Genomic DNA, 7,542 nt, shown 5'->3' with positions numbered 1-7,542 from the left:
GCTGCTGGCCCGAAAGACGCGGGTTCGATCCCGGCCGCGGCGGTCGAATTTCGATGGAGGCGAAAAAATTTTAGAGGCCCGTGTGCTGTACGATGTGAGTGCACGTTAAAGAGCCCCAGGTGGTCAAAATTTCTGGAGCCCATCACTACGCCGTCCTTCATAGCCTGAGTCGCTTTGGGACGTTAAACTCCCATAAACCATAAACCAAAAACAACAATATGTATGATGCATGTTGCTTCAGGAGCCAATACTCGCGCACATCGGAGTTTTGGGTAAACACCAGACTGTAGTTCAATGAACCATAACGGAATTATTTGAAGCTCGCTAGGAACTCTATTACTACCTTCTAATTGCACTTCAAGGCACACGGATTGATGCGTTCCGCCGCAGTGTTGCCGGCGTGATAAGTGACGCGCCAAGTGACGTCAGCAGTGGTTCTACAAAAAGCGAGCACCTGCATGAGAGCAGCCAATAAAGCATCCGAGCTGTCGCCCAATAAAGTATTACGCAGTCTTCTTATTGCTTCTTCTTTGCCGAGACCCGCGAACACCACAACTGGCGACGGGGATGGCGGAAGCAAGGCAAGACGCAGGCAAGAATCGCTGAAACTGGGAAAACGAAGTACCGAGGCAGCAGTCTGAAGAGCCATGCTGGATTCAACCGCAACTACGACGACAGGGCGTCCGAGATGGGATCCTTTAATCAGAGTGGTCAAGCAGAAGTCTTCGACGAAACTGTAAGTGATTGGCTATCTTACGAAGAACGCCTAATTTTCTTTTTCGCGGTGAACAAAGTTCAGGAAGAGGTCAAGGCGCATGCTTTGCTGAGCGTCATGGGGAACTTGCGTTGAAGTTTGCGGTGCCGATTGCAGCGCCATAACACACTGCCTAGCGAGAAGAGCAAGCAGTTTTGGGTAGTACTCTTAGTACTTTTCCGCGCCACATTCAGGCGCTTATTGGCGTGAGCCTCTGCGCTCTGTCGAAGGCGCACGTGCCGTGTGTCAGCTATCTGGGCTACGCCGAGAGAAGCTAGGAAATGAACGCTGTCAGCCAAACGCGGATATCTAATCGCGCAGAATGTGTTCTCGCGTTTGCAGCGGCCCAAGCGGCTGACAAAAGCATTTTTGAGTCATCGAATAGAACAATTGCAGTGCAACCTTGGCAGCGCCCGTTCCCCATTGGGCCGAAGTCGTACAGCCTCTTGAAATCTTTGATTGCACCAAATAAGCCTTCGGAAAAGACGGTCAAGAAGCTAACTAAATTGCTTCGCAATCACCTCATCCCGAGAGTGTCTGTGATCGGAGAGCGAGCAAAATTTCACATTGGGCCGAAGCCGTACAGCCTCTTGAAATCTTTGAGTGGACCAAATAAGCCTTCGGAAAAGACGACCAAGGAACTAACTAAATTGCTTCGCAATCACTTCACCCCGAGAGTGTCTGTGATCGGAGAGCGAGCAATATTTCACAGAAGTTGTCAGCTGCATCATGAAAGTATCGCACAGTACGTAGCCGAGCTCAAAAAACTCGCTCAAACCTGCGATTTCGGCAACTTTTTGGACGAATCGCTTTGCGACTGGTTTGTAGGCGGTTTATTTCGCACCGACATTCAGCGATACTTATTTGCAGAAGACAAAACGCTGACATTCCAAAAAGCCATTGAGCGCGCACTTGCTTTCGAAGAAGCTAAGAAAAATGTTCAGGAAGCGCACACTAGAGAAGTTGTCGCCGACTTTCACAAAATGAGCGCTGAAGGCTCATCCAAAAGAAACTCGTTCGAGTGTTATCGCTGCGGCTCTGACAATAATTTTTCCCGCGCCTGTCCGCATATCGCAAATAAGTGCACGAACTGCGGCAAGAAAAGCCATGTTCAACGTGCCGGCCGTGGTCCCAAGCAGAAGCCAACGAGTTCGAGGAAGTGGATACGCACTCTTGAAAGTGACGACACGCGAAACATCCAGATGCTGTCTCCTAATATCCGGCATCCCATTACCGTCGACGTCGAAATTCAAGGTGTACCCTTGCGTATGGAGTTAGAGACAGGCGCTACGATGTCTGTAATATCAAGGCAACAGTTCAAGACACTTAGACTGCCTTTAAAACTACACCCGACGAAACTACGACTGAAATAATACTGAAGAGAAGTTGTCCAGCCCTGCGGCGTCTTCAAAGCAGCCGTAAGGTACAAGGATCAAGTCGAAGACTTTCCGTTGTACGTCGTAGACTACACTGGACGAGCTCTTCTTGGACGCGAGTGGCTTGAATCTTTGCGCAATTGGACTGGGACAAAATATGCCGTTTGCACAAGCTATGCAACGATTCGCAATTGAAGCAAAACCAAGACAGCTACGGCACGCGATTGAAAGCACTTCTAGACAAATATAGAACCATTTTTGACGACACCATTGGCAAAATAGAAGGTGAGCAAACTTCCTCATTTCTTAAGCAATAACGTCCGAAGTTTATCAAAGCTAGAAACATGCCTTTCGCACAACGCTCAGTGGACGAAGCAATGGAGGATGAGCTTCGAAAGCTGGAGGAGATGGGCGTCATTGCGCAAGATTCAATAGCGAGTTTCCCACACCTATCGTGCCGATTGTTAAAAAGGACGGGAAATACGTGTGTGCGGAGATCACAAGACGACTCTGAACCCTGTTTTAGACACACAGCAGTACCCTCTCCCTAGGCTTGATGAGGTACTACCTGAACTTGCCGGAGGGCGGTACTTTTTTGAGCTGGATCTAAACAGAGCCTACCAACAAGTGCAAATGTCGGAGGACTCTAAAAAGCTTCTCACGTTGAATACGCATAAAGGGCTGTTTGCTGCAAACAGCCTACCCTTCGGAGTCGCCTCAGCACCTGCGTGTTTCAGCCTATAAAGGATAACGTATTGAAGGGAATGCCAGGAGCAATATATTATCTAGACGACATCCTTGACAGGAGCTACTGCCGAAGAGCACCTAAGAAATCTTGAAGCTGTGTTTCAAACACTAGCTTGGAAAGGCGTCCGAGTCAAAAGCCAAAAATGCGAGTTTTTCATAGGAAGCCTTCAGTATCTTGGACATGTTATCAGTAAGACTTGCGCCAAACTAACCAACGAAAAAGTTTAAGTTTTCCTGAAAGCCCCGGCGCCTACTAACGTGGCACAACTGCGCTCCCTACTTGGGCTCATTAACTACTATGGAAAATTTACGCCGCAACTGGCAACGCTTGCAAAACCCTTCTACAGATTGTTACAGAAGGACGTCTCCTGGTCCTGGGACCGAAAATGCGAGGACTCATTTCAAGCCATCAAAGCAGTGTTGTCATCAGGCGAAGTGCTTGCGCACTACGACCCGGCACTATATACCGCTGCAGCTGTCGTGCGATGCGTCATGCGTATGGTCTCGGCGCCGTGTTATCGCATGTTATGAAAGACGACACGGTAAGACCGATTGATTATGCTTCCAGGACTCTATCAAAGGGAGAAGAGAATTGTAGCCAGATTGAAAAGGAGGCTCTTGCCCTTATTTTTGGCATCAACATATATATATATATATATATATATATATATATATATATATATATATATATATATATATATATATATATATATATATATATATATATATATATATATTCATGGTCGGCAATGTACGTTAATCACTGATCATAAGCCGCTAAAAACAATTCTTGGCCCGAAGAGCGGCATCCAGGCGATAGCTGCCGCAAGACTACAACGGTGCGCTGCAACGCTTTCAGCTTACAAGTATTATCTTGTGTACCGAAAATAAGCCGACAACGTGGCCGCGGATTGTTTTTCGAGACTTCCGTTAGGAACAAAGGACGGTGAGGACAACACGAGTGAGACATTTTATGCGCTTCGCTTGGCATCTCATCCTGTAACAAGCAAAGAGATCGCGCGCCACACAGCTCGTGAGCCTGTTCTCAGCCTAATCTTGAAGTTCAGCAAGAAAGGGTGGCCTTCGCATATTGATAAATTGCTGATACCCTACATTGACAGACGCAGTGAACTGAATGTCCACGAAGGATGCCTGATGCATGGAATGCGACTGGTAGTGCCACCAAAGCTACAACATCCAGTTTTGCAGGAGCTACACCAGGGACATCCAGGTATCGTACGAAACAAGGGAATCGCCCGAAGCTACATATGGTGGCCATCCGTAGACAAAGACCTCGAAAATCAAGTGAGGGACTGCATGCAATGCCTTAAACAGAGCAACATGCCACAAAAGCCGTCATTGCACACATGGTCATGGCCTACGCGACCATGGTCACGTGTCCATATTGACTCTGGGGGCCCATTTCGTAATCTTATGCTGCTCGTGGATGTAGACGCACATTCAAAATGGCCGGAGGTGTACGTCACGACATGTTCGTCCGCGCAAGCAACCATAGGAAGATTGCGCGACTTGTTCGCTCGATACGGCGCGCCGGAGACAGTTGTAAGTGATAACGGCACACAGTTCGCATCATCATAGCTCAAAGCGTTCACGAAAGAGCACGCCGCTCGGCAGCTTTTCACTTCCGCTTATCACCCGAGCATCAATGAACTGGCTGAAACGTTTGTGCAGCGGGTAAAGAGCGCCTTACGCAAGGGTCCGGCAACAGAAAGCCTTGAAAAAACATTATTCAAATTCTTGATGGCTGATGCATATCGGAACACACCGCATGCGACGACACTTGAGACACCGTCTTATCTTTTTTTTGGTCGGCGGCTGCGCACTCGTTTGGACGCTTTAGTGCCCTTTCTGTCGCGTGCAGTCAGCGCAAGCCAGTTTCAGCAAACGACGCGGCGAAGTGCTGATCATACAGTGTCTCAAGTGGATGAACAGGTTTTCGAGCGCAATTTCAGGAGCAGACCAAGGTGGCTCAACGCAACAATCTTGTAGCGCACCGGGAGAGTATCGTACGAGGTCAAAGTGCAGACACCCAAGGGATCCTCCACGTGGAGGTGACACAAGGACCATTTGCTACGAGCTTCGGCTGCGACGACGGCGTCCCCATTTGCGGTGGGGGAGGAGAGCGACCTCTGTTATCCAGAACTTTCAGATTGTCCGCCACCATCAACCGCTGTCTCCACAACTAGCCCTGCACCCGCGGTCTGCGGAAACATCCCTACGAGGCGGTACCCTCAACGAGTCAGGAAGCCGCCTGACCAATACCAGCCATCGTGAGTCTCCAAATTGCGGTAGAGGAAGTGATGCCTGCCGCCGCAGTGTTGCCGGCGTGATAAGTGACGCGCCAAGTGACGTCTGCACTGGCTCTACAAAAATCGAGCACCTACATGAGCGCAGCCAGAAAGTATCCGAGCTGTCGCCTAGTAAAGTACTGCACAGTCTTCTTATCGCTTATTTTTGTCGGGACCCGCGAGCACCACACCGATACACTTTATCGACGTGCCAATCTGTACGCTGCTGGGTACCCATTCTTTGGTGTAGGAACAGCGCAAAGAACAGGACAGAAGTCAAACATGGAAGCACAGGATAGCGCCCGTCCCTGTGCTTCCATGTTTGACTTCTGTCCTGTTCTTTGCGCTGTTCCTACACCATGCAATACCAACTAGCCCGTCAACTCGCTCTCGTAAACCCATTCATTGTCGCTTCCCGGGCGAAAGAAGAACGTAGGGAGAGCTGTAGTACATATTATTCACTATTTTGCCAATAGTGAGAGAGAAAACCGTGTCTTCAGTGCTCTAAAAACGTTTGAAGCGCGGCCGGAATGACAGCTGGTCTTTAATATTGTCATGAGTCCAGTTTAAAGCGTTTATCAGTGTTTATCGTCTGCGCACTGCACGTTGTACCAGTATTTACGTTATTTTTATTGTGCCAGTCTTAATCACCCTATGGCAGTGTACCTAAGGCCCGCATGCTCACTGACTGCACGGAGTTCGGGTCTGATTACGAGTCGACTCGTTAGGTCAAGATAACGGCTTTCCATTTCCATGAGAAAAAATAATAAAAATGCTAATATACTGGAATTGCATTTCACGGTAAAGAACGTCGCCGCCGATAATGGCTCTAAACCATCTGCTATGATTCACTTTGCAGCGTGAAATACTTGTTCGAAATTGAAAACCCTCTTAAAGCGCCGTAGTTTTCGTTCAGTGGTCAGTGTTATTTATTTGCGAGCAGCATTGATGATCAATAGAGAATCGGGTAGCAATGATTGTCTTCCTTCTCGGAAAGCTGAATCTTTTCTCATATTTTTATTCTTTATAGGGTTTCTACAGCATAGAGTCATATCTAACGTGACATTATTTTCTATACTTTTACATGACGGTATTGAAATATACATTGAGGGCAGACATGTAAACCCAGGACGAGTTGAATGAGAGCTGATGCCATAAACAATACGAGTACAATTTAGGCTGTTCCGTCTGAAACCAAGCAGCCGTTAGTATTTTTCTCTGAACTAAGTGTGCGAACAACAGCTTGATGACGTAATTTGCGGACGTGCTCTAAAGCTAGTATGGAAAGAAATTCCGTCCACATTTATGGTTTCATTACCTTTGACGTCCACCAATGTTTATTAATATAATGCAAGGAGGATACGAAAGCGTTCAGCAGTAAATTGCAGGCGGCTGTCGCTGTCAGCAAAACCAGACAAAGGCGTGTCACGCGTTGTACCTCTTAATTACCATTTCAATATTCCTCGCGGTGTTTTGCGCTTGGCTATCAAACCCAGAATGGGATTGCAACGCGCAGAATCACACAGGAGGGACATGTGCGTCAGACGTACAATGAAATATGTCCGGAAGAGAACAACTGGGCCAGATCCTGGCTTTTCTGCAATTCAATGCAAGCAAAGGCTATTTTTGCTCGCTGCTACGACTAGAATGCTAAGGCTTCTTCCACTTCTGAAAAAAAACAGCGCAAAAAAAACCGGGACCAGAAAAAAGAAACTAGCCCAGTTTTCTGTCATAAAGTTTCACTACTCCACACACGGGGACAAATTCTATCATCGTAACGAGGGAGGAGAAAAAAGAGGGGACTGAATGTGCTCTTTTTTTTCGACATCAGCATAGCTTCTAATGTAACGCAGACAATTTGGACTTATTTCTTGCGTCTGACCACATTAGCTGCGAGAAAGAGCCGAGTGAACAGTAGCTACTTTTGCACTTTTCTAGATTTTCTTTCATGCTGTTCTCTCCGCTTTCTGTTTTGAGTGTGAGCACAATCGTTCTCTTAACTTTCGCATTTAATTTCAACTGGAGCAGCAAATTATGCACTTTGGAATGTTGGAAACCAGATGGTGCCGCTGGGGTCATTCAGAATAATCCACACGATGTGAACACAATAACAAAACGAGAGTTCGTCATTATAAGGGATGATAAAACAACGGGCGCGCTAGCAAAAACAACTGGTCACGTTTATGTAACTGGGTGGCGTTAAACTAGGACATTTTTAAAAAGAGAATAGAAGACCCGATCCAAACGCACGACAGAATTTTTTGTCGCGCACCTGTCGCGCGACACAGTTTTGTGTCGCAAATCAAGCTGTCTTGTCGTGTCTTGTGTCGTGCGACAAGCATCGTGTCGTGGGTTC

General features: G+C 47.4%; 1 pseudogene; it reads left to right on the top strand.

Annotated features, from left to right (window-relative positions):
• Positions 1-1,737: 1,737 nt before the first annotated feature.
• LOC144102686 (uncharacterized) lies at positions 1,738-2,447 on the top strand (annotated as a pseudogene).
• Positions 2,448-7,542: the final 5,095 nt, after the last annotated feature.

Source organism: Amblyomma americanum, chromosome 8 (genome assembly GCF_052857255.1).
Source record: "Amblyomma americanum isolate KBUSLIRL-KWMA chromosome 8, ASM5285725v1, whole genome shotgun sequence".
In the NCBI taxonomy this organism is placed as follows: domain Eukaryota; kingdom Metazoa; phylum Arthropoda; class Arachnida; order Ixodida; family Ixodidae; genus Amblyomma; species Amblyomma americanum.
Note: the sequence above shows the minus strand (reverse complement) of the source record. Positions and strands in the feature narration are given on the sequence as shown.